The sequence below is a fragment of the Myripristis murdjan genome, chromosome 2 (genome assembly GCF_902150065.1).
Source record: "Myripristis murdjan chromosome 2, fMyrMur1.1, whole genome shotgun sequence".
Lineage (NCBI taxonomy): Eukaryota > Metazoa > Chordata > Actinopteri > Holocentriformes > Holocentridae > Myripristis > Myripristis murdjan.
In genome coordinates this window covers 12,599,348-12,626,314 of record NC_043981.1, presented here as the reverse complement: position 1 = coordinate 12,626,314, position 26,967 = coordinate 12,599,348, and the positions used below count along the sequence as shown (strand labels likewise).

General features: G+C 41.0%; 1 protein-coding gene and 1 long non-coding RNA gene across 8 annotated transcripts in view; both read left to right on the top strand.

Annotated features, from left to right (window-relative positions):
• Positions 1-26,967, top strand: part of LOC115371742 (interleukin-1 receptor accessory protein-like 1) — a 325,316-nt gene that overhangs the window by 216,041 nt on the left and 82,308 nt on the right. The gene's annotated exons all lie outside the window — the stretch shown is intronic.
• On the top strand, positions 10,964-26,174 carry LOC115371807 (uncharacterized). Its single transcript, XR_003929392.1, has 3 exons — positions 10,964-11,039; positions 12,154-12,159; positions 26,165-26,174. It is a non-coding gene; the product is annotated as an uncharacterized LOC115371807 (long non-coding RNA).

Here is a 26,967-nt window from a genome sequence, read left to right as displayed (position 1 = left end):
GTAATTCTGTTTGACAGTTCAATGCACATTGCTTTCACTCTGTTATGCGCAGATGAAGAGTAATTGACTGCAGTGTGGCCAAGCACACTAAGTGCTATACAAATAGTATTTCAGTTTCAAGTGTTGACTGCTAATGGATATGATTTGTAAACATTAAACGCTTTGACAACAGGGGGTGATTCATTTAGTTGAGTGCATGAGCATTTACGCAAAAAATAACAATAGAGAAAACAACCTCAAACAAAAGTTTTCAGAAGAGTTCTGTGTCTACCTGTTGTATGAAAAACATCGAAGAATGTTTTTTTTTCTTTTTCTCCACTTTTGCAAAATGTAAATAAAACTGGTAGGAACCTCATCAAAGGTAGAGCAGCCCACAGTTCTATTTGCTTTAATCATTAAAAGCAACCTGCCTGTATTTGGGAGCTGCATGTATTCGGGACCTGCCTTTATTTCACAGTCAGCAAAAACAAGAAAACAAAATCAAAAGATGCCTGAAAATTAAGGATTTAGAGAAAAATATCTTACAGAGCCTCCAGAGTCTAACTTGCTGTTCTCTGTATCTATTTTACTTTATTACATATTACAACCACACTTTGGAAGTGTGTAACCCCACCTGCCAGCAGAGAGCCCGACCGGATGACACCAGTTGGAATAATTACATAATTTGAGCTCAGTAGGGTTATGTTTGAGAAATATAGATTAGCCGGTGCTGATTCTGTCCCAGGGAAGTTAGCAGGATGTGAAAACCACAGCTGCTGCCCAGAGAAAGATGCTTTTCCCCAGCAGATTAAACTGTCCCCTGCTCCACAGTTTGTCTATATGTCGCCGAGTCATGTAACGCGGCTTCTAATGGGGGCGCTGTTTATTTAACAAAACACGCAGCCATACCCGGTCACTAAAACAAACTCAGTGTTTAACTGGTACTCAGCTTTTAATTGAAGTTTTACAGAATATGTATAAGTAAAGCAATAGAAACACAATGATGAAATAAGATAGAAAAACAAGTCTGTGCTGGTCAGCAAGCAAAAAGATAAGATGAATGTGTAGAAACTGTATACTGTTGGGAGTTTAATGCCATGCCTAAGTTAACAGCAGCAGTAGGTTTTCAGAGAGGGCAGAGTATTAGTCAAACACTTTTCCTTTCACAGCCTTATCCAGGGACTCAAACCAGCAAACTTTCAGTCACAATAAGGCATGTCCCACCTTAAGTTTACACTGTCAGGTTTGATCCATTGTGATGACATTTCCTATGTGGACCTGACCTGTGCACCAAACCTGATATTTTATTTCGCGTTAGATTGAATCCAGGGCTTCTCAGGCCCTCCTTTCTCATGTTGTTTGAGGGAATAGCCAGTATTTTCCCCAGTGATCCTGGTTCTCATTCGTCAGGATATCACTTCTTCACTTGACATTAAGATAGAAATTGCAGCAAAGGGAAGAAAACAAGGAAATACCCACCCTTTGACACTTTCAGGTACGATCAATGTGTGATGTTAAATGCATTCAAGGATTTATTTGTTATAGATTTTTTTTTTTGCTTGTTAGTTTGTTTTTTGGGTGTACCTCCTTTCCTTTAACCTCTAACCTCTATCATGTAATTTCACTTCAGTTAATGATTTCCTAGATTTTCCAGAGTGACTTTTGACTACCATTGATGCTACTGTTAGTGGAGAAATTTTTACCCCTTCCCCTTTTATGAGGGATTTCTCCCTGTACAATTGTACATTGATGGTACAAAATGGCCAGTCTTCAATCAATCAAGCAATCAAGCTCTATTATGCTGGAAAGATCTCAGCATGGTGTAATTTACTCTGTTTGACCAGTTTCAATGAGAAGAGGCAAAATGTTCTACCAAACATCAAATTGCCCTAAAAATAAAGGGATATTGCTGATTGCTGTTCAAACACTTCAAACACTTTAAAGTGTTTGAAAGGGGATTTTAGTTTCAGTCATTATGTATGTTGGTAAGTCTCAAAAATGTCAAAAAACTTGTTCCCTTGAGGGGCCATCTGTAAAGACGATGAGCCTGGCTGGTGCATCACTTTGGTTTGAGCTTGGTAAATCATAGGCTTGCCATGCCAGAGATCACAGGTTCAAGGCCAGTGTCCACCAATTGCATTTTTAATTCAGTATTTACACGTGTGTGTGTGTGTGTGTGTGTGTGTGTGTGTGTGTGTGTGTGTGTTAATGTTAGAGCTGACAGCAGCCATGTTGCTGTGTCTACCAGACAGTGTGCAGAGTGTGTGAGTAGTGCAGACGGAGGAGTGGAGTGGACATAATATCATCTGAGTGGGGAGCGCAATTAATAAAATCCCGCTGTTCTCGCTTCCACAAATAATGCCCTGCTTCTCCAGACCACATGTCAGTTACTGTATGTTAAACTTAAGATCACAGAAAAGCAACTGACTGATGAATTCATAATGGAATTTGCTAATTATTCACCAGAGTATCAGAACACTTACACGCATACAAAGGCATAATAAAAATGATGCAGTTGTATGCTCTTGATTGTTTTGTCCTCAGCCACGAGTGTGCAGTCTCGGTTTCGGGTTGTCCTGCCCGATTTGGCAGTATATTTTGTGTATTTTGCTGAGACAATATAAAGAAGCACACCATCATGCCTCAGTGTCTTTTCTGTAATCAGTTCCAATATCTCATCATTACAAGTGCATGTGCGAGGAAGGCTTTAACCATAAGATTTATAGCCCATATGTCACTATCTAAACCAGCGTCATCATCAGAAATAGGCTTTTATCATGACTTGATTCAAGCAATTGATGTCAAACACAATTATTTCAAGTCAAAAGTAGAGTGACGGCTTGGGCAGGGAGCAGTTGAGCAATAATGGAGTGAGGATTTGGACCCCGCTGCATCTGTGAGTAAAATATTGAACTGCATTTCAGCTTGCTCCGCTCCACTCACATGCCTTGGCACGGTGGGAACCGACGGGAGCTGTGCGCCATTTTGTGCCATTCTGTTCATTTTGTGATTCTTGTCTGTTTTTTGCTGGAGCCACTTGCGTCTATGATCATGGAAATAAACTATGTTGACTTATGGGTGCATCCATAAACAACATAGAAACAGAAAATCAATATATAATCTAATCCTCAGTTGAGTGCTTCTCAGAGGTCAAGCTTCTTGACATATTAGTTGGTGAATAATTGGAATTTTTATTCACTAATTTAACATTAGGAGTTACTGTTTATTGTATAATGACATGAAAAGGGGATACCTCAGTCAGAACAAAAATATACTCTCATGTATGAAGTTGGGGCTGTCAGCCACATCAAATTAGCATCAAAGTTTATTAAGTAATGATCCTCCTTCAGAACAGGTGGGCTCCACCTTCCGTGTTAATGCTGTGGTAGGGCAACTCGCTATGAACGACTCCCGTTCCCTTCAAACTGACACTGATCTGCGTAGATAGAGCTGCCATGAGGCTTTGAACTTAGTGCTCGAGAGACTTTGATTCTATTTCAATTCAGAACTTTTTTTGTGAGGAAATTTGTACTTCCTACACAGTCTGTTTTACATCCACTGTAGAAATAGAGCATTGTTGGGAGGCGATGATGAACTACACTTTTGACAGCAGACAAAATGTCAGCTGTAACTGCATTGTTTGATAGTGTGGTTGAAATACAGTTCAGCAGGTGGTTTTGAAATATAGAAGCTTTACCTGATTTTATCAATGCAGGAAATTTGTTTTTAATCATCCTATTACCCTCTAATAATCTCGTAGCTCTAGCTGTATGGATTTGATGTACTGGAGTATGATGTTTGGGATTTTCTCACATCAATCCAGGCACCATTTTCAATATTGCATGATTAATATTGATCTCTCTGTTGAGGTCCTGCTGAAAACATATTATGAGATGAAGGTGGACGATAGCACAGACTAGGGTAGATGTGTATGATACATCATGTTCAAGTTAAATACCAAGAACTGAACAAAAAGGATGTAAACGTCGAAGGGTCAGCAAGTCATAGCAATCACGTGGATGGCTATTGATTTTTTTTTTCCCACTTATAATTTACAGGGAAATCATGTATCCTTTTGACATCGACATCTGCGTACTTTTCACCTCAACTTTGACCTTTTTTTCCATTTTGTTGTGTTAACTTATAACAGAAGATCAAGATTAGATGTCTTGTGACTCATTTATTAAATGTTAGAGTCATGGAAAATAGCTCTCACTTTGAAATTAAATACATTTATTCTGAATTGAATTAAAGTGCACACAAGTGCGGGTTGGATTTTGTTGTAAGCACAAAATTAAGACATTTTAATAAAAGAGGGTGCTTGTGTTTGTTTGCGATTTAAACCTGAAAGCAGCCTAGAACTACTGAAGTGAAAGCTTTTTTTCTTGGCACCCAGTATTGCACACAGGTACAGTTGCCACGAGCTGATATTTTCCCACTCAGTATTTTAATGAATTACATCTTCAAAGTGTCGCTCACTGTACAGTACATTTTGCAAGCAGGGAAACATATCAACTTCAAGCTTGCACTTGAGCAGGGAGTTCTTTTGAGCGGGGTGTTCTTGTCATGTTTTTCAGTTTTCTTGCCTCGTCCACAAAGACGTCTCTTGTCTCTTCCACAAAGTCTTTCCTGTACACTACAGCACCACCAACACCAAGCCCTGATATCCACACACACACACACACACACACACACACACACACACACACACACACACACGTGCATACACCCACCAATCCCTCTAAATGTCATAGCCTCGGCAGAGCGCTCCATCGATGCCAAGGGTCCTGGGATCAATATTACATCATTTCTCTCAATTAGGGCATATTTATTCCCCTCAAGTTATTGTACATCTGCAAGTGATCCTATCTGCATTCCTGGCAAGTCTCCACATGAGTCAAAGCCCTGAAGGGAGGGGAAGACAGAGAGATAAAGATGAACAGAGAGTGAGAGAGAGGTAAGGAGAATTAGAGGGAACGAGAAATGAACGTGGGGGAGAATGGGAGAAGAGGAGGAGCAAGGGAGACAAAGACGGGAAAGTGAGCGGGATCATTTAAGATTCACGCAGTGGATGAAATATGATGGTGTCTTACCTTGGGTTATTACAGATGAAAGTGGATACAAGACGGCACACTGTCCCAAATGGTTAATATGCCCTGCAGCATGGAGGCATAAATCGTAGCTGTCATATTAGGAAGGGGGCTGGTGGTGATGGGAAGGGAATCTTGGCGAAGGAATGCTCCCATTAGTGTTTTACTGTACGTAACTACCGTAATGAGAGGGACAGACTTTGCAGGCACTGATGACCTGATCGCCCGGGCAGACGGAAGAAGACTAATTTTATCCAATAGCTGAGAAAATTCACCAGACCATAGCCGCAGGGCTTACACCCTGTTCGCGTCTTGGATTGCCCATGACCTCTAAAGTCTAGCTTTCGTCCTACATTGACTGTTCCCACACTTGCTGCCTGTCAATGGGTCCAACCTGCAGCCTTGCGCCGGTCTCTGTAAAGTATGAGAAAAATGGCCAAAGACATTTGCTCTCCTTAGCAGAAAATAGCATCAAGAACCAGCCAAGGCACTTGAGTGTTAAGATTTACTGCCCCGTGTCTGTGCCAGCACTGCTTCCTGTCTTTAGGTAGACCTATTAATCATAAACTGGGCTTTGGCACGTAGTGTATGGAAATTTCACTGGTCTGGTTCATCGTTTTTATAGTTAATGACCAAAAATGCTACTGCATTGCACCTGCATGTAGGCACAGGAAGGGTACAGGCCTTTTGCCTTCCTTCACTTAGGAGGTCCGCTTTCGAGTTTAATGGATAATGCTAAAAGGAAAGATCTGCACCTATTACAGCCATTATGATAACTCAGAATCGATATATCCATATCAGTAAGCATCATTACTGTATAGTAGTGGCATTCAATTGATGTACCTACATCTTTGCCAAGGAGCTCATAAGCTATAGCATTTGAAGAGGGGGGTCTATTAAGTGGGAAGTATTGGAAGTGCTGCTCAAGTTTTGTGAAGGATGGAGTAGGAAACTTGACAGAACAAGTTTTATCAGAACCACCACAGTTTAAAATGTAACAGTTATAGACCGGCCTACTTAGTCAATCTGCACTGTTATTTTTTGCAGCACTGTATTGATTATCTAGCCCCTTCTATCGATATGCACTACAACCAGCTGCTGTTCAAACAACTGCTGCAGTTTTGAGAAAACTGTAACTAGGAATTTCAACAGATGAGCCCCTCCCCCAGCCTTCTCTGTTTTGGCCATGCTCCTTCCAGGTCCTCCAGACTCGTTCTATATTTAGCTCCCTGTTAACTTGCTGCTGCACCACCTCCAGAGACCTAAACACCTTAGCCTAGCTACTGTACTGTAGCTGTGATGCATCCTGTCTGATTAGTAATCATGCCGCCTCATTCAAACACCTGCATATAGATTACCGACAGCAGGAAGACTCACTCTGCGACTCGTTCCGCACAGCACGACAGCTTGGCACCCGAGTGCCACCGGCTTTAAATTTAAACGCACCTTTTAGTGTGGCAGTTAAGTGCAGCAATTTTTACAGCCATTAAATTAGCCCTCAGTTTAACCTCAACACAGCAGTCACCTTGCTTTTTTGTGAGTCACTATTCAAAAACTTTACCTGCTCGCAGTCAGATGTTGCCCTACTGGTCCCTCTGAGAAAAAAGAAAAACCTTCGATCCGACTGCCTAGGTTATTCAGTGTTTCTTTTTTATAAAATTCATTTTCCCAGCCAGTCTTTTTTTCTTTCTTTCTTTCTTTCTTTCTTTCTTAATGTATAGAGAACTTGGCTTATTAGTGTTGCTTCCATTTTTATTCTTGCTGATTTTATCACATAAGCAAGCAAGTTCCACAGCAAAATCTATGGCAAAAATGCAAAACCTGCAAACTTTCTACTCATCTTCATTCCCCAGGAGTGTGTGTTTGTGTGTTGCCCAGTTTAACTAATTCTACTCATTGCATTTCAGGCCAAACAGGTGGCTGTATTGGTTTCCTTCTGGCTGGATTTATGTGAATTTGTGTCTGGGTTTGGACAGAGATGACAGCAACTCCTCTCTGCCCGGAGCGTGACCTTGGTTGGGTGATGTTCCCTCTGCAGTGAGTCTTTGGTCTCACATTGGTCTTTTGGGCCAACCTCTGAGTGTGTGTATGTGTGTGTGTGTAAAAGAGAGAGAGACTGAGAGAGAGACAGAGAGAAAGGCAGAGGCGTCTGATGTCTAGCCAGAGAGCTAGAGGGCCAGGATGACTGTCAGCAGGGGAGGAAGATCACTGTGGCAGCAAACTTTGGCAAGTAACATATAAGAACACATGTGAGCACAGATCTGCGATGTCATGGCACAGCTAGTGTACACACACACACACACACACACACACACACACACACACACACACACACACACACACACATACAGGCAGCCACATTTGTTTGGATGTCTTATGTGCAACACATGCACTCACACATTCACATTTACACATATATGATGGCTCCCAAAGTCTTTTTCAGCTTTTGCCACCTTGCACTTGTTGCCTCAGGGGATTTGTATACGTGCCAGGGCTGTCTGAAATGGACAGGTTTGTCTTTCTCTCCACAATTATTTGTCTGTTTTATGTTAGCTCACTATCTAGTGCTGTGTTTGGTCTGTGGGCAGCCATGCCACGGGGAGTGCGGATGTGTCATATGAAATATTGCAGATATTTGTCTCAAAACCAGAATGAGTCAGTCAACACCTCAGTTGGGTAAAGGAGCAATTTTATTTCCTCTTCAGTGGGAGGGAATATAAGGCGGACAGATAGAGCCGACAGTAACTTCACTGCAGAACAAAACCCAGCACCACTTCAAATTGTAATAGATCAGAGCACAACACTGTAGAATGTAACCCTTTGTATTACAAAGTGTGAAAACAAATAGGCTGCATGTTGTCTTTTCAACTCAGTGATATGGAAAAACATAGTGCACAAGTGCTGCAGTTAGTAATGAAAGTAGAAGTGTGTGTGTGTGTGTGTGTGTGTGTGTGTGTGTGTGTGTAGCTGATTCTGTAAAGCTAATTTAAATTCTGTAGTTATTTTTTTCTAAATCTCCTTTAAAAGACATTAACACTGTTACATTGTGTTTCTTGTGCCGTTTTGTCATTTTAGGTTGTAATGATGTTTCTCTGTTGGTAAAATGGCAAAATGTGAGGCACCTAGCAAGCAGCTGCAGCTACAGTGGAGAATAATGGAAGAAAGAGTTGTGTTCATCTCTGCTGGTTTTGTTCCAGCATGTTTGTTTAACATCACTGCAAAGCGCTGAGTCTACAAAGAAGCTGTTACTCTTTAATTTTTAAGATAAGTAATATAAGATAACATAAGATAAGATAGCACAAGCAGTGTAGTTAACATCAAAGAGAGAAATTTCCATAAATACCTACACATCAAAAAAGTAGAGAAATGTAAAGCAAAAAAGGTAAAAGTATAATATAGATTAAAGTAAGCTGAACTAGGAGTAAAAGATACAATAAAATACATCTGTGTGTGTATACATATGCAATATCTGTGTGCATATTCTGTATGTATACGCCCAACTAGCTTTGGCTCTAGCCACTTATAGGTTATGTCAACAAGTTTGTAAGTCCCTGTTTTGATGCACAGTGCACTGCCACCTGGGATCAGAGTTCATGTGACACCATGTGTCGCTCCCTGATGCCCAGTACTGTCAGACTTGGTCAGGTAACATGGAAACTTCCCCTCACCTTTGTCCTTTACACGTTGCAGCAGATCGGGACTCTGATGCTGTTTTTAAAATATGCATACAGCACATACACACACACAGTATATGTTTTTATATACATGGGCAACATCTAAGGTTTAACTGTGAGTAGTGTGTGGTTGAGAGTCTTAGGCAGTGGAGGTAGGAGGTAATGGGAGCCGTGGCATTGCGGAGTCTGATGGCACAAAAGAGCTCCCTAAGTGCTTTGAGGCACGTGGCTGGATGAGTCTGTCACTGAACGCTCCTCAGCTTGCCACAGAGAGGATGAGAGGGGTTATCCATGACAGCTTTCAGTTTCTGTTTCTTCCTTTTCCCTGTCACAGCCTCCACACTGTCCAGTTCCATCCCTACCACAGAGCTGGCCTTCCTCACCAGCTTGTTGGCACCACCAGTCCTGATGCCATCTCCATAATACACCTCAGCAAAGAAGATAACACAGACTGATAGAACATCCATAGCAGCCTATTATCAGCAAACTGCCCTTTCCTGAAGAGGGTCTCAGTTTTGTCTGATCAGTCCAGTTTTTTGTTGAAGTGCAACCCTGGAATATCCCTTCTTGGGCATGGAGACAATGTAGGATGTCTTCCAAAGACAGAGAGAGGATAGGGAGAGAGAGGGTGGAAAGAATGGAGGGATATGAAGGAGATGGATGGGAAACACAGAGACTGGGGTTAGAGGGGAGACAAGGAGAGGAGGGGAAGGTGTGAAGGGGAGGAAGTGCAGAAAAGGAGAACATAGGTGGAGGGGTGAGAGGGAGAAGGAGGGGGTGGTGGTGGTGATTCTGTCCTCCAGGTTGCAGGAGGTGGTGATGTTCTCCGGGAGGGGGCAGTGTTGTAATGTAACGAAGTACAAATACTTCGTTACTGTACTTAAGTAGAATTTTCACATATCTGTACTTTACTTCGTTATTTATATTTCTGACAACTTTTACTTTTACTCCACTACATTTCCGAAATAAAATGTGTACTTTTACTCCGATACATTTCTCTTAACCACCTTCGTTACTCGTTACTTCAAAATAAAAGTTGAGTTGGTGACGTAATTCCTGTTTGTTATCGTTGGTTTCAACCGCGGCCGCCAAGTGCGAAGAAGAAGCTCCGCCACCGGACACAGTGGGTAACCGGCTGCCCATATATGAATCGCCGCAGGCTTTCTGTGTTTTTTCGGCAGCATCTTTGTGATTTTTTGTGCATTCGTGAGTGAGTGCTGAAGGAGTCGGTCTTTAATTTGCGGTTGCCCTCGTTCGCCCTGCGTCCCATATGAAGCTGCACGTCAAACCAGACTTTACAGACAAGCCCCCAAGGTGTGTTTGAACTTGGTGCCTGAAAGTGCTTCATCTTCTGGCAGTCTGCCTCGGTTAGGGCTTGGTGGTGGGAAGATTTGTCACGTCCTTCTCGGCGGAGTTTCTTTACCACACCGGCGAAAACACTGTTGCTGGTGGTGAATTCAGCATCATTTAACAGACATCAAGCACCTCCTCCAACCACTCATCCAGGCTCAGGCCACCCAGCAAATCAAAATTCACCACAAAGTCTGACATTTTGTTCACAAAAGTCTTGAAACAAATGTGACCTAACGAGTAAGTGGAGCGCAGAGTAGTTGGTTGCTAGGCAACGCTATGTCCGTTTACACTGGCGCAGGGATATTGTGCTGCGGTCTGCCAGTGGGTTACCCTGATTTTACAACGGCATGGAACGCGGCTCAGCCAATCACATTTAAGGATGGGAAGCACCCGTTTTATAATTTCAAATAATAACTCGCGCTCGTGACAGCTGTTGCCAGTTGCCAAGTTCAGTTTGTCCAAACAGGGAGGCTGAGAGACAGAGAGAGCTGTTGATGGTGACAGAAGTTTAACGGTAATGTTAAAAAGTTGAAGCTTTTTTCTCCTGTACCCGGGTTGCTTTTACTGTAAGGAAGCCACAATAAATTCATTATCAAAATTCTAACTGCTCACTTTGTTTAAATACTTTTACCTTTACTTCTAATACTTAAGTACAGAAAATATCAGAAAATTACTTTTGATACTTAAGTACAATAAATGTCAGGTACTTTAAGACTTTTACTCAAGTAATATTCTAAAAGGTGACTTTAACTTCTACCAAAGTCATTTTCTGGTGAGATACTTGTACTTTTACTCAAGTATCGCTTTCAAATACTTTATACAAGACTGGGGGGGGGGGATGTTGTCTGCTGGTGGGAGGAGATGGGCAGTGGTAGAGGAGGTGGAGGGAGGTTCAACCTGTGCTGGTGAATCAAACCTGTTGAAAAACTGCTTTAACTCATTAGTGTATCCCTTTGTCAGCTCGACTGCCCTTTCTGAATTTAACAGTTCCTAGTTCATCTAGTTCGCATTACATGATTTTAGCCCTGATTTTCCACTCACTGATGGTTTTTGGAACTCACTGACAAAAGCCCCAGATCAGAGGCAAATCAGCGCTTGCTCAGTGCTCGCAAATCAGTGCCTGAGTGCTTGAACTGTTCAAGAGAGGCTTGCTGATGCATCCCAGATATCTAGCAGGCTAAATATCTGGATCTGTCGGTGATGAGCTACAGCCAATGAGCCAACAAGAGTGCAGGACATGGGGCTGCTCTTCTGTCATCAGCAGCAGCTCCCTGAACCCAGTCTTATCATTTCTCTCTCTCTCTCCTTGTCTTTCTTTCTCTCCTTCACACACACACACACACACACACACAAATGGACACACTCTACCCCTCTAACTCTCTTTATATGGGGGAGGAGGTACAGTAACAGTTTATATTAGAATACACTGGCATATGCACAAGCTTTTCAGTATTAGTAACCTTTTCATCCTTGCCGAACCATAACAAGAGCAGGCAGCTGCCTACATTTTGACTCCAAAAATTATTATTTGCTTAGTCACTTCTCACGTGTGTTTGGTCGGGGTTTCTGCCTCGTAAAAGATCTTGTAACATGTGATGATCTGTCAATACTCAGTCATATAGTGTGAAAACCACAACAACTTCAAGATTGCCGATTACAAGATAGCGAGTTGTGTTGTGTGAACAGTACAGCGATATGACGGCTTTGACAGCCAGGTACATTGACTTTGAAACCTGACAGCCAGTGTGTCCATTTTAAATCATTGAGTTTTTTTTATGTATTTGGCTATTTATCTTTTTAGCTATTTCGGTTATTTAGCCCTGAGATACAAAAAAATGCAATATCAAATGTCGTGACACAAGAAATGCCAGGTTAATTGCCAGGTGCCATGTATATGTGTTTGTGAATGTGTTTTAGGGTGGATTTTTCTTTAAACGAAGTTTCTAAAATGCCTATACAATTGAAAATGAGGGTGCAAAAATGCCCTCATATATAGCTGAACCCTGTTTTGGTTTTCACCCTGCTCATACTGTATTTTCTGTGGAGTTCTCATAAAGTCACGTGTGAATCCAGCTGCCGTCTCCGGTGGGCCACTGGAGGAGAGCCTGAGACCAGGGAAACCCTTCCAGTGTGTTCTGGGCAAGAGAGTGGTACAGTTTGTGTTCACTTGCCAAAATGCCATGCAAATTTGTTACTTCATACTTCAGGAAATTTGGCCCCAAACTGCACCAAAATGCCTGTAAAAATCAGATCAAGGGTGCAAAAACACCCTCTGAAAAGAAAGTTAATTTCTTAGCCTGGTTCCCAGCGAGAGAAATGACAGCAACTCTGCCAGCTGTCTTGGCAATGCTCAGGTTTCTCTGAGGCTCCGACTAACCATAACACCTAAACCATCCTCTCTGTTTAACAACCACAGACCAGAATATTCACTCTCCCTGGCAACCACTGGAAGGTAGAAGATATTGGACATCTTTCCACACAGTCATGACACCATAGTGATATTGATTTTTATAATGACAGCAACATAACTCAGACGAAGTGTTTTCTCCTGTACTTGTGCATCAGCGGGTTCCTGGTCCATTAGTAGCTGCACCTGGTGTTTTGGAGAGTGTGAAGGAATCTGTAACAGGCCAAGGATGTGATTTCCCTGAATTTTTCTCTTTGATTATCTCACACGATTTCATTGTGAGATGGTCCAAGTATCGGCCTCCTTCTGTTCGCTTGTCCCTGTGTTGGCTTGTTTGTCACGCTCAGCATCTTGGACGCCGCTGCTTGGATTTTGACAAAACCTGAGGAGACGATGCATCTCAAAACTCCTTTCTGGCATTTTCAGAATTGAACTGATTGGCGTGAAGGGGGCCCTGCCATATCAGAACAAGGTCACATATTTGTCACTGCCCACAAGGGGATTGTATCATTTGTGGAGAATCACACATTATCTGTTGCCTTGTTTGGACATGCAGCTGCTATTCATTTTGAATAACAAATCACAGTTTTCCTGCTCTTTTTTCCGTGTTTACAGTTGACCTGTAAAGGGTTTTACATACACATTTTATGTCCAGATAAGTCCAGCAGTAATATTGACTGACTTTTGCTTTTGATGATTATGTTCTCATTCATCTAGATTTTTGATCAGTTATGAAGCTGTATTTTTTTTAATTTGCCATTTTACCATTGCATAGGAACTGTTCAAAACTGATGTCTATAAGTGTGTTCATGACCTGAATAACATTAACCTACTGACTTTGACCACTCTTTTTTTTAACATAAATATTTTATATACATATATATTATTGACTCAAAACAGCTGTATGAGATTCTGATATCACTTACTGTCACTTTTATTTCTTTTTTTTAAGATGAGATATGATGAAGGGGGATACTTTTGAAGTGGAGACTGGATATGTTGTACAAGCAGTGGCAAGACTGACAAAGAGTTCATTCTCATAGTTTATCAGCAAAATTATTTCTTATAAATTCATTCCTGAAATATGCCAAAATATATAATAACCACGATATAAGTTTGTTATTTCAAACTGTATTACTCAATATATTTAAAAAGCACAGTGACTGGCTGACAGGAACCAAAATCCCTGTTCACTTTGATGGCAACAGTTTACAGATCTGTTACATCTTTTGACAATTACATTCCCATTTTAGTATCTTTTGTTGGCCTGTTTATCTGGAGCAACTGGCTTAAAGGCGTGTCAACATGGCAGGTAGCTGTTGATGGACGTTTATTGACTGTTGATCGAACTTGGTACGGTCTCTGTAAGCGCTAAGCTGCCACATACTTGACAGACATTTACAACCATAGAGACCCCTCGGGGTTCTGATGTTACAGGTAAATGAAGGGACAGAGGGAGGTAAAGTACCTGACGGATTTACTGTAGAAAGTGAGGCCTGGAAACAGCAGGAGAAACATATAGGAAGTTTTTGAGAAAGTAAAACACCTCCTTTTTTCCACACGCATCAGTTGCACCGGCTTACCTCAGACACACTGGGCGCAGGCTTTCCAGTTGTCAGTCGTGATTGGCTGCTTCAAACGCTGCACCGCAAAGGATCAATTTGCATTTTGTTCACCCTGTCTGCCACACTTTGGCGATTTGATTTCGTTTTTCCAGAGGAGCCGGGGTGTGAGTGAGAAAAGAGCCCTTCATTACACACAGAGTGGCAGGTAGGAAGCTTCAGAGAAACATAGATATATAAAAACAGAGAGCGAGACAGACAAAACAGCAGGCAGACAGGGAGGTAGACAGGCAGAGCAGAGGCATGCAGGTAGTCATCCAAACAAATAGATAGACGTCTTTCAGTCTGTCTTTTTTCCCCTTTATTGTACATCAGTTTTTTTTTTCTTTTTCTTTCTCTTTCTTGCTTCCTTTTCCTCCGTTTATCTCAGTGCCAGCACAGCTCAACATGGCCTGGTTTGGTTTCGCAATGCTCAGACAAACTGTAATGCATAATGACACTAGACAAACACCCATATACAGCTGTAATCAGATGTATCCAGGTCACTTGTACAATTCATCCTTAAGGTTATCATCTAGGTCCTCAGCCATCACTCTCACTAAATAGCTCTGATTGGTCGGCTGGTTTGATGCAGTTTCTGGGCCAGAAAACAAGAGGCAGAGCAAGATATTATTGTTCAAATGAAGTGCATGTGTATGTATGTTGAAGATGCATTGGGTAAGATTTTCATGTAAAAATACACCTTCTCAGGCTAAAAAATACACCTTTTCAGACTAAATCACAAAGTGGGTCTGCAGAGCATCCCATCGCTGCATATTAGAGACCCTGTAGATTCACTTTATTTGTCCAAATGAAATTCCAGTGTCAGGTTTGGAAGGAAATGGAGGGAAGTCTGCACAGTGTGAAAAAATCAAAACTTCACAGTGAAATGCAAAACTGTCACTTAAACAGAAATGAGTGAGCGCTCCATCCAGAGAAAGTGACCACAATGACATCTTGTCTCCCAACAGTCTCTAAGAAGAATAAATTTGGGTTGACTGACATTGCATGACATGAATGCTGGGTAATGAAGTTTTTCAAGTCCATCTTCCATGTCATTTGAAGGTTTCAAAGTTTTCTTGACAGGTTTACCAGAATGCCAAATATGCAAAGTCAGTCTTTTTTAATGTACGTTCGTCCTACATCAGTACTTATGTTGCACAGTCACATCAACAGACCTCTTGCAACTGGAGCAGGGCGATTTATCCACTATGATCATTTATCATGTTTCAGTAGAATCATATGGCAGTCTGCTTTCTAAACTAAAATAGCATTTGTTTCAGTGGGATGAGCATTGATTTTATTATTTAATGTAAATATGCATACATAAACCCTGTTGATATATATAGATACAAAAACAACAACAACAAAAAACTACTTAGTATTGTGATGTTGATATCAACCATATTTGCAGTTTGACCCTAATCGTGCTATCTGGCTTTGATCTTGCTGTTGGACAAAACCTCACATTATTTAATCAAATTGGCATCAGGGTACTATGAAGAATGCCTCCAAAAAAATTTTTCAGGCACTCAAGAGTGGAGTATAGGAGCAAGTAGCTGAGGTAATTATTAAAAAGCATTTATTATAGTGTGGTTCCACTGGAATAAAAAAAAAAAAAAAAAAAACTCATTTCGACCTCTACAGGTCTTCATCAAAACCAGTTGTTTTTTTAAACTTCTAGTGCAGCCATGCTAAAATAGAGGCTTTTTAATAATTACCTCAGCTCCTTGCTCCTACATATTCCACGTTTGAGTGCCTGAAGTTTTTGTTTTAATGGACGCATTTGTTGACATTTTGTCCCTCTCCCTCTTCAAAAGCAGCAGCTTTTTCATTTTTTGACAGATACTCACCCTCCAAGCACTGACTGTCTTTACAGGTGAATTACTATAAATACATACCAAGTTTAGAGGAACTGTAAAAGCAGCATCACACTGTTAATTTTCCCATTTGCATTAATGCCACCGGAGGCATCTGATTTTGCACTGACATTTACACAAAGCATCAAAATATGAAGACAACTTCACAATGTGGAGTTATACCCCTTATGGAGGCATTTAGAAGATGAGATCAGTAATGTTTTAGCTGTACACACCTGATAAGCATGTTTCACTGGAAGGAGCAGGTGGTTGTGATTTTTACTGCACACAGTTTTTCTGGAAGCATTTCAGCTGTACTGAGCAAAACAATGCTCACCTATCAACACCAGGCAGCTTCGAAGTCCCCAGGCAGTGAAGTGGTGTGTTGCCATTCTAGGGCAAGTCGCTGCTCTGTGTCTGTGAGTGTGTTGGAGTGTGTGTGTGTATGTGTTGTGTGTCTATGTGTGAGTGTCTCCTGTGTGCTTGTGTAGGTGTGTCTGCGGTGTTTCATTGTATTAGCAGTGTGTGTGTTAAGAGTGTGGATTGGCCCAGTTTAGAAAACCCAGAGGTATGACTCATCAACTAATACAGCAGGAGGCAATGGGGAAGTTTGTGAGTGTATGTTATGTGTGTGTGAGGGTGTGTGTGTATGTGTGACATAAGAGCGTGAGAGAGAGAATGTGTGTGCAGCATGTCTGCAAGACTGTCTTTCTGTCCATGTGTGTTTGCATGCATGCTTTGTTTGTGTGTGTGTGTGTGTGTGTGTGTGCCCATGCAGGGAGTAGGAAGTGATTGTGAGCCACAGGGGGATTGTGGTAATGTTTCCAATACTGGTCCTTGGCAGCTGTTACAAAATCCAAACCTTCTGGTGTCCTCATCCAGTTCACACACACACACACACACACACACACACACACACACACACACACACACACACACACACACACACACACACACACACATATATAAGCAGACACTCATTCATGCAAGTGCATGCATTCAGATACAGTCACTCACACACTGTCCCACCCCCAGAATCAACCATTTTCCTGGTTACCACTGTACAAAATTGTACAGTGGTACTGTACATGTGTGTATGTATGTTTTCAGAATCCTCTCTTTTAATGATCCTGGTCTTGTCAGGTTTCAGGTTGCTCTTTCTGCTGCTATTGAAAAAGGCGTCAGAAAATACAGTAGCCGCTGTGTTGATTTGCAGTTTTGTGCTCCATACCTGCTGCAAGCACTGCAAGGTCTGATCTCTTTCTGGTTGTTGTGCTGAGTTGCATAGTTCACCATTAAACACAGGTTACATTACACAGGTTACATACTGTACCCTTTGAAGCCCATTTTTGACATGTAAATGTGCTCTTATATGTTTTATTTTATCTGTACTATATATTTTTTTTGGCACCACCATGTGAAAAACATGGCTGTGTGCATACAGTTTTGTACTGAAACCTTCAAATATCCAAATGTACAAAATACAGTCATACAAACAATAATATTATTTAATAATAATATATATATCACTTTTGCCATCAGCTGTTAACACAGTTTCCATGCTCCCCAGTCTTTAAACACAACATCTCTGCAATTCATAAATGATTCCCTCTTTCCTAGTCGTGTTTACCATTTTGTCAGATTCATGCATACTGAGCATGTATATTTCAGACAGCACTTGAAGGCAGCATATCTGACAGCTGACTGAGTGAAAACTAGAGTCTGAGTATTGTAAGTCGTGCAGAGCAAGTCAGCTTTCTTACAGAGTCTAGCTGAATCCAGCAATAGCATTTGGTATACCATATTGATTTTCTCCGTCTGACAGAATATCCAGAATACATGTTCTGACGGACTCTCATGACTTTTACAAGCCAAGCGTGGCCTTTACCAGCTAATGCGGGCACATCATTTTCTACAGGTGGGGCATAATGTCAGCTACACCTCAGTCAGTCTAAATGGGAAATTGAGAAGAGAAAAGATTTCCCGTGGTGTAGACAATATGTTATTGCCGTAATTGCAGGCAGTTCAGTCCACAGTGAGAGAACATGATTTCAGGACTACCTGGCCTTTCTATGAAATAAGCCCATTTTGCACTTTGCCGTCACATGCATCCTGGTTGGACTGTGTTCAGACAGAATAAAACCACATGAAAGCCAGGTATAAATGCATCCAAGGCAGATTATAATTTTATTAATGCACATATAGACACGTCAGATTTTTATTTATTTATTTTTTAACGGCATTGCTGTTTTACTGGATGGAGAACAACAAAGAGAAGAAGCATGCAACAAATTTTCCAGCCACATTCAAACCCAGAAAATCCTGTCTGATTGAATGTGCCTCAGTTAACTGAACTGCCAAGACAACCTGAAAATATAAACGACTCAAACAGGGTGCTTCGATAGCGTCATGCTTATAAAAAATGACTTGTCAGGATACTCATTGGTAGTGAAGAAGTGTTATTAGGTGTTTTCTGTCAGTTTTAAAGGAAGTGAATTCTATATAAGGAAATGATGTGCATGGCAACCTGCATTATGCACAGCCAAGAGAGATTGGATTTCAGTTTGTGTGCTGGGAGCCCATGTTAGCATTTTATGTAAATGTAACAATCATGCTTGGATCTAGATTTTAATAACAGGTGGAAAATGGACCACAGGTTTACCAGACCCATGCATTCATGTAAAAGCTATGATTCCTGGCTCAAATCAACCCCAGACCTTAAGCAGAAATGTAAGAGAAGGAGAATGAAAAAACACAGATTTTTAGGTCTGACAGCATTCATTTTATTTTAGTTAATTTTACTTGAGTCAATGCATGATCCTTTACTTTATCCTCTGAGTGTTCCTAGGCTTTCAGTTTCTGACCTTGAAGGAGACCTTTGCACATTCAGAGAATGAAATAAAGGATCTTTCATAGATCTGAGTGTGCTGAAGACTTTTGTTCACACTTGCATTCCTCATTACTTCAGGGCACCTCAGCAAAGTGTGTGGTCATTTGCTCAGTGAAAGCTAATTTAACTTTGAAAGAAAGAAGAAATTCAAGTAGCGCATATGAGGAGACAAAAAGCCCTGAAGAGTAAATAATAACATTGCACCCGCAAGGAAAAATAGCAAAAAAAGAAAAGTCAATAAACAAGGACACAAATAATATTAAGGTCCATAAAAAATCTTTGTTTACTTGGTTTACTTCCTGTAGTTGGGTCAAATCTGAGTCAAATTGAGTTCTCACTGCAGTCAAACCACACTAGATGGCTTCAAAGTAGCCCATGACTAGGTCTCACAGTTGAGGATGGACTAATTGAGGGGAAACATTCTGGGGTTTGATTCAAATGGACTCAATACCGCATGTGTGAAAGTGCCCTTATTCAGGGGAGGGGCAACACACAGTCAGGATGAAGGCTAGAGTCTTGGCTGTCCTGTGATTGGCGCTGGAAAAGGAAGGAGAAAAATATTCGCACACGGGATTACAGGTCCCAACACTTAATTTGGCTAACTACACGATGTTTTGATCCAACAGGGTCTTCGTGATGATGACCCATCTTTTTCCAGCACCAATCACAGGAGATCCAAGACACGAGCCTTCATCAAATCTGTGTGTTACCCCTCCACTGAATTAAGGCTCTTTCACAAATAGGCATTTCATCAGGCATTTGCCAAATGAAGACCCTTCTTGGTTTAAATGTTGCAATCTAGTGTGTGGACATTTCTCTCCTTCTATTTCCATATGTATCTCTATCCTGCACCTGGCCCAAAAAACAGATTGGATATGCATACATTTGCTTTCTATTGGTGCTGGCAAACACATTAATAGATGCTGGTTAAACTGCTAATTATGCTTTAGGAAAAACTCTATTTGGACAAACCTGAACAATCTCAGTGTTACTGATAGTGACCAGACGTTTCCTTTACACTGGAGTCAAAGACATGCCAAACAAACCAATAGTCATTACATACTGTGTTTTACACTGAGTTGCCCTTAAAGAACCCCTGTTCACCAAACCATATCTCCTCTTAAGTGCAAAAAATGAGGGCACACACAATATTATGCCCACACAGTCATTTTTTTTTTTTTTTTTCATGGAATTGACTGAGTCATCAGGTAAAAGGCAGAAACAGCAAACACTGAATCAAACTGGATTGTGCCGTTCACGTGCATATGTGTTCGCGGGTATCTGCAGGGTTTCTGTGGTAATTAAGATAACCACATACGTACATAACAGCTCTACATCTTCATATTGTCTTTGTTGTTTTGTTTTTTTTTCTATGGAATTTAATGTACCGTATCTATGGTTATCCATCTGCTGTCAATCTGCCAGCCGCTCCGTTCTCAGCCCACATGTGGTTGAGAATACAAATGCATGTTACCTCCTGGGGCACTGAGCTTTGTGCATGTGTGTGTGCGTGATCTCTGGGATTGTAGATTTTGTATTGAAGAGCACACAGAGACAAGATAGGAAAAGGACAGTAGAGCTTAGTGGAAAGGGATAAGCCTCCTGATAGACGACTGCCACAGGTTCTAGAGGCTCAGGACTTTATATCGGCCATGGGTGTTGGTTTCATATTACAATATAATGGTATTGGTTCAACCCACTTAACGAGTCACATCATTTCTTATGTCCGACTGGGGTTCCCAGGAATTAAACGATTTGAGGGAAATGTTGAATTAATGACCAGCTTTTTTATTACCATTGCCTTAAGCATAGAGGAAAGAATATGTAAGTATTCCTTTATTGTCTGAATAGTAAAACGGTGTACTGTAGGTCAAACAAGGATGAAGCAGAGGTTTGCAAACAAAAATGGGGTTCGTAATACAGAAAAATTGCAAGGAGTCGAAACCCCAAGCTACTCTCTGAAACTGCATTATTGGCTTGGAATGGGGTGTTTGACTTTTTTTCTTTAAATCAAAATTGAGTTGTCTGCATATGAGGTTAAATACTTAAAAAGAATGTGCGTAGCAGTTTTGCTTGATTGTTTTTCACATCTTTGATACTCAATATGCTCAGAAGTTCACTTTGTAACTCCAAGTCCACCATACAGTATATAATATACTTCCACTTTTGCATACATATGGATGAATCTCCCCTCCTTTAGCAGAATTTGACTTAATTTGCATCTGCACCATTCCTGTTTATCATTTCCACCCTCATAGATGAATTTACATAGATTACCTTTAAAGGGAGACTATGCAGTTTCAAATGGGAGGACACACCTTTGTTTACTAATGTTAAAGATGACGTTCATGCCAAGACTAATAGCCCATAGAATTAAAGTGTTACTTTTGCCTGATTTGAATCTGATGTTTTAATGTCAAATGCACACAAAAACATAAACAGTGTGGCAAAATGCTCTAATATTTGGGGTTATGATGGGGTAAAAGACTTGGCCTGAGCTCCCGAGGCATTTCTAAGTTGTATTCTTTTGAGAATTGAGTGGCATTCATAATCTTTCATTATATCTTAACAAGGTGGGGTGCCCTCCCCTTTGAAACTGCGTTGTCTGCTTTTAAGGTTTGAGCCCTGTTGTGTTCCTCCTCAGGTAGGCTTTGAATCCCAAAGAGAGGACGCTTCTTCAAAGCGGCCGAGGCGGCTCTGTTTTGACTGACCATCTAGCATAGCTCCAAGGCTTGAGTGGTTTGTTCTCCTTTGGGTTATTTTTGGGTCTAATTTTTTGGAATTTAAGTTTGCCTGTCCTACTTACTGCATTCCCCAAAGTGAACTTGAGGCCTTTTTCAGCCTGATCCAGATTTCTCTTGCTCTCTTTCTCTCCTCTTCTCTCTTTCTCTCCCTCTTCCTCACTCTCTCTCTTTCTCGCTCGCTCTGCCTGTCTTTCTCTCTCCCTGACTCTCCTCTCAGCCATCTGTTCATGCTTGTGGCATCTCTCTCCCTGTCTTCCCTCCCTGCCATATTTCACTCTTCTCATCTCACTTTCCACAACATATTTCCCTCTTTCTCTTTATTCCTGTCTCTCGGTTCTGCCATGTAGCTTGCCTTTGCAATCTATCAATCTATCCGTTTATCTTTTGATCTGTATATCTATAATCATAGCTCTCCCCGCTATCTATAACTGTCACTATCCAGATGTACCGTTCTGTCATGTGATGTCATACCGTGTCACTATTGTAATGCCGGATGCTCAGCTCCTCCAGGTGTCAGAAATGATTGTGCCAGCAGAAAAGTACACATAATTACACCACTTGTTGAACAGGAACCATGGTGAAGTGACAGGAAAAGATTATAGTCGTGGAGAGACTTATTTCCGTTCTACACCGGGGAAACATCCTGAACCAACAGCCAGTGACAGGGCTTCCATTGTCATTTGACACCTGGAGCACGTGTTTACAAAGCATGACATTTTGTTGAAACCGCTTGCATGGTCCAAGCAGGTAAAATTACTGAAATTTTCTCCTCATATTTTGCCTAAATGCTATTTTTCAAAGCAATGTTTTTCAGACCATTTTTTAAGCCTTTCAGGGGATTTTTGAAACATGCAACTCTGATTCCTATCTAAAGGCGAAACACATCAATCCCCATTTAGATGTTTCATGTTTGATCATGTCTCTTGTTAACCAAAGGATGATTTTAACAAGTATCGCCTAATTACACAGTGTTCTGACCCCTACAGTACAGTTCCATGCATCTATTAATAGAACGTAACCTCTCCATAGGGAGCAACTTACACGCTGCATTGTGGCGATGATACTGCATGTTAATTCTAGTTGACCGAGTGGAACAGTTCATGGATTGCTGGCTGTCAGCTCCAGCATGTACATAGCCTAATTTGTCAGAGGACGTACATGAACAGTGTGACCCTGCATAAAACACCTTTAAACTTTTAATCCCAGTCAAGAACTTGTTTGAAGAAAGATTAATTGAAGCCAATTAGACAAAAAAGTCTCTTGCTGCTCTTATATACAGGTCACCAGCTGGATTATTATGATTAATGTTGGGGATCATATCTCCTGACATGCACTAGTAGTTGTTGTTGTTTTTGTTCTGGCAAATAATATTATCATAATTTTACATAAAGATGAAAAGCACATGTGACTTTACAGTAAATGTAAAATATTGGCGGTGTCGCATTTAGTTGCAGCTCCTTTTGCATGTCTCAATTATCTCAAATACCTCTCTAACTCATCTGCTTCTCTTTAGATGCTTTTTCACCTTCATTTTGTGCTTGGATTTGTTTTAAAAAGGGAAATCAATAAGAGATTATGGATTTTACCTCAACCCACCTCATCATTTTACTTCATGAAGGTATCCCTTTTTGTATTTTGTAGATTCAGTGTCCTAGAAGACAGTGTGAAATATTAATGTGGGAAATCTATTGATCCCTTTTCAAATATCTTCATAACAAAATCTTCTTTCAGTTCCAGAAAACATTGTATTGATTTTGAGAGGGAAAAAACAACAAATCAAAGTGTATCATTCAGCTGCTGTAAAATATAGAGGATCCTGTCATTTTATCAACTGGGAACTTAAATGGGCTATTGTCCTTTAAAAAACAAATGATCCACTCATTGTCATGTCCATTCAAATTGAGGTAACAGGTGCATTTATTTTATTTATTTATATATTTTTTGCCAAGCCTGGTTTCATCTATCATTCTGTCAGTGTCACCTGTTTTTTTTTTTCCTTTTCAAATGACTGATATCTCATTTTGCAATGAATTTCTTCATTTTTTGAAGGTGCTCCAGCAGAAGGCTTGATTGACAAGCGAGGGGATGGGTATCAGCAGGCGCCTCTGATCTATTGCGTTTGATGATGTCATCACACACGTTACAACCTACCATCTGCAGAAGCTGTTGCCATGGAGACCCTTTTTTTTTCTTGAGTAGAGAAATGCGGTCAGTGCCTGAAGCAGAGAAACGACTATGTCAACCTGTATAAAGGCAAAGAGCAGCACACCAGACTGTTTGAGCGTGCGTGTGTGTGTGTGTGAGAGAGAGAGAGAGAGAGGGAGTGTGGTTATGTGTGTGTGTAGGAACGCATGCATGCTGTTGGTGACACTTCCACACCCCTTCACAGCTCCTACCTGACAACCCAGTTGTGTAATGTCTGGTTTTGATGTCATACTATGTACAGCCTTGACCCGTACAATCTGTTGACTGGAAATAAATGGGTGCTATTTGTGTGCTACTTGGCTGCCAAATCTCAGAGTAACATCCAAGGTCTGTGTGCTGTAGTGTTTTCCCCGTGGTGAGGCTTTGAAGGCTGTGAAATCTGCCTGTCGGCCAGATGTATTCATGTCATATGGGATTAGTCAAGTGTTGCGTTGTGTAATCTCATAAAGTGTGTGCGCTGTTTATATGAATGTATGTACAAATGTGTGTCTGTGTTCATGCATGTGGGTAAGCATGCATGTTTGTAGCTTAAATTGAAGTGTTTTGGTTAAAAGAAATGAGGATTATTGTTGTAAAACTCCATCCATCACACAATGTAAACAAGAGAAGTAGGCTTTAGAAGTTGTTCCACCATACAAAAGCAAAAAACAAGCAGAAAAAAAGAGACGATAGTTATCTCAGTGAAGTTAAACCGGGGACTGTTGGCAGGCAAGAAATTTCTTAATAACCAGGTATATTCTCACTGTGCTAACAAAACATATCACTTTACATACATGAATAATCACTTGGATGCATATTCCCTCTTGTTTGTTCTCTCGTGCTCTTTTTCTCTGTCTCTTTTAGGCAGCCTTGCACACACACCTCCTCTTCATCCCCTGTTATTGCCATCTGCGGCAACATTAAGTCTCTTTTGATCAGCAAGGGGTAATCATCAATTACACACGCAAGTGCAAATGTGCTTACAAGTTAATGGACTGCGCTTCCAGTGGATTTAGATGTGTTGTTTTCTGAAACGGTTGATAGTAATTACGACTCCATTTTGTCACTCATTGTGAAAGATAATGGTGCCCAATGTTTGTCCCTGAATCTTCACAGCAATTATAGCCCAATGTTAATCAATTTCACCACAGAGGCAAACAATGGAGAACAAGCCTCTTATACAACTGAGGTCACGAAACAATGGAGCAAAGATAAAAGAAACTTAGCCAGGAGTTGTTTGGCACTGCATCTCAAGAAACAGAGAGGCCACATTGCCTTTTGAGGAGAAGCATGCATGCATTGCGTAATGTAATAATATATAATTTCCCAACCACAGTGCAACGTACACTTAATTCAGCACTGATCGTACAATTATTATAACACCTTCCCTCTCTTTTTTCTCAACCTGTTTTTTCCGCAGAGAAAGAACTGCCTATTCTGTTTGATATAAAAATAGAAAACTTAAGTAATAGAGAAAAATGGCGAATGGAATAAATCTACCTTTTGTTGTGTATGTCTTTCTGCAGACAATATGACTTTGCTGCTTTCTTGATGAATGTCAAAATCAGCTCTGTATAGAATACTTAAGCACTGACTCCCCGCAGAGTATCTTGAGGGGTGTTTCCATGTAAACTACATTTACGAACATGACCTTACTTAGGTATTCAAGAGCTATAGGCTGACCCTGACACATCAGCCACACCAAGCTGGCGGTCTCCATCACCTTAATGGGCTGTTAAACATCATTACAGCCACACTGACTTTAGCTAAAACATAGCCAAGGTTATCGATTCAAGGCAGTCGGTTGGGCATGTGCATCACGGGACACAGTGGCGACCGATTTAGAGCAGCATGGGGGATAAAAAAAATGTCAGTTGAACATTAATCGAGTAGCCTGACAGAGTTTGCGATTAGATGAATATAGCCAACGATTAAAAGCGAGGACCTTAAGGAGGCTCGTTATGGGTATTGATTGAGATTGATTGGGTCATCAGTGTTGTTATGAGACTCAATGGGGCTCATTTGGGTCACCATCTAAGACGTGTTTCCACATGAACCACCAGCAATCAGTAGCTGTTAGGATGTTGTTGTAAAGAAAGGAATTTCCCCATGTGTATTTTCAAGCAATCGCATATGAGGAGGCCAGTCATTATCACTTTCTCTCCCTTGCTCTCTCCCATTCTGCCTCTCTCTCTCTGTCTCGCTTTCTCATTCGGCACATGTCGACATGCCTCATACATATCCAACATCACCATGTTTCATGCAGATCGTTTCAGATTTAGCGCCCCGTTTAGCATCCAGGTCAGCTGCGTGCTCCCTGTCTCCTCCCACCACAAATGGTCTTTCTACGAATAAGAATCAGGCAAAAGGAGATGGAGCTCAGTCCACTGTCCACCATGCCTGGGTCAAGGTCAGAGGGTCAGCTCACTCACAGTTATATACAACACACAGAATACATTAGCAAGATAAACAACTGGAATTACAGGTAAGGGAACTATTTATTGTTTTGTTTATAAGGCTGGGTATTGGCAAAGAGCTCACACAAATTCAACAGAAAATCAAAATATATCAGTCACATATTTGTTTGTTGTTCAGAAGTCAGTTGAAGTGAACTATCTTCGCTAACCCCTTGCTGCCTATTGATAAAAAGCTGTATTTGAAGACAACCAGCATAGCAGACAAACCAATCACAGGACGTGTCAACCTATAGGCCCACTCTGCATCTGAACACACTTGCACATTTCCTTGGCCTATATTAACATGGGATACACAGGTGCCACTGTGTCATTCAATGGTAGCAATTATGGAGGTTGCGACAACTCTATTGAATTATCAATAGCCACAGGTAGAGATTGACAGAACTTGAAGGACTTTTCTATCGAGTTGAGTACACCCAAGGACAGAAAATGCCGATTTCACAGGGTTACAATCTTCCAGCCCTAGGGGAATGGCTCATTCATGGCTTTTGCTTTTAATACAGTCTGCACTTTACAGCTGCGTTACAGTATAACAACATAGTAATTCATAGTGATAAGGGCTCAGTACTGCCTGAGGTTGGTGTGCCAAGTTTCTAGGCCTCTTTCTCACTTTTTTGTGCAGGGTGTACAGAGGATTGGTGTTGAGATTGATTCAGAACTATCAAGTATGTAATTTAGCAATCATAGTCTTACTAGGTACTTGATTCTT